The sequence below is a fragment of the Drosophila willistoni genome (assembly GCF_018902025.1).
Source record: "Drosophila willistoni isolate 14030-0811.24 chromosome XL unlocalized genomic scaffold, UCI_dwil_1.1 Seg142, whole genome shotgun sequence".
Lineage (NCBI taxonomy): Eukaryota > Metazoa > Arthropoda > Insecta > Diptera > Drosophilidae > Drosophila > Drosophila willistoni.
This window is the reverse complement of record NW_025814053.1, coordinates 5177127-5178426: the sequence shown is the minus strand read 5'-3', so window position 1 is coordinate 5178426 and position 1300 is coordinate 5177127. Positions and strand designations below refer to the sequence as shown.

Here is a 1300-nt window from a genome sequence, read left to right as displayed (position 1 = left end):
TAAACCGAAATGGATACTTTTGAGTAAAAAATACGCAAATGTTTTTTAGGTGGAGATTTTCACACATATGTATGAATATTTTTGTTTAATCTATTAGTTGGAAAATTGATTTCAACTCTTTTCATATCGAACCACTGTGCCATGGCAAATGAAAGAGTAAATGTCTGATGGATGCTGAAAACGAAAAACGTTAAACAAAAAACGAAAGAACATAAATTCATGTGTGGGCAGTTTAGAGTTTACTCATTTGAAGTGTATCTACATAATGTCAATGTCTCAAGTTTCCCGGTAAATGCTTATGAATCGCCCATCCAGTGATAAGACTTGACTGAGCTGCACCTTTTACTAAAAATAAAAAAAAAAAGTAAATACATATATGTATGTATATAGAGCGTCGTATTCCCCATATCTTGTTGGCCAAGTTTATTTTGGGGGTTTTCCAAATTTTTAGACCTCGTGCTCGTTCATCGTTTTTGTGCTAATTTCATCCAATAGTTAGTGACTTACCGTAGTTATATTTACGTCCGTACTATACGGTACGGTATATAGACTCTGCGGCATTTGAAATTTTGTTAAAAGTTAAAAGTATTTACTGCATTATCATGATGGTCAGTGAGTTTACCTTAACAATTCGTATCTGTATCCGTGCCATGAATCACACTTTCGCACAAATATACATACATATATATACCTATACAATCGTCATCATCATCATCGTCGTCGTCGTTGTCGTCGTCAGTTAAATTCGTTCATTGAATATCGGTGGAACACACACCGCGCCCAAAACAAGAGAGCTCATAAACGATAAGCAGCTGGAACTAGAACTGCCATGGCTATATATACGAATATATATATATATATATGTATATGTATATGTGTATATGGGGGGTGCAGATAGGCAATCCATCGTAGAGCTAGGGGCCGGCTCGAGAAAAATGGGGGCCCTTTCCAATAAACTTGAAATACAGCATTAACCAACTAAAAACTGTATATTTCTAAGCGTTTTCAGTATTTTGAAACAATTTTCAAAGACTTTAATTTCTAATAGAGTAAATTTTGTTATTCTGATACTTCAAGGACATGTAGGGATTTCGAATACATTAGCCGGAATCGAAAAGTATGTATAAATCACCTGAAATATATTTTAAATTTATTTTCGAAACAAATTGTCTTGAAATCGTATTAAAATTTGAAAAGGATTCGAAAACTGCAACAAGTCTGAATGAAATTGTTATACCATGCACCCATAGGGTGAAATGGTATATTAAAGTCGCCAAAGTGTATGTAACAGGCAGAAGGA

General features: G+C 34.2%; 1 long non-coding RNA gene across 1 annotated transcript; it reads right to left on the bottom strand.

Moving 5' to 3' along the window:
- Window positions 1-216: 216 nt before the first annotated feature.
- Window positions 217-1016, bottom strand: LOC111518908. The gene is made up of 3 exons (XR_002724142.2): window positions 623-1016; window positions 508-552; window positions 217-345 (listed from the first exon to the last, which is right to left on the bottom strand). It is a non-coding gene; the product is annotated as an uncharacterized LOC111518908 (long non-coding RNA).
- Between the last annotated feature and the right edge of the window lie 284 nt (window positions 1017-1300).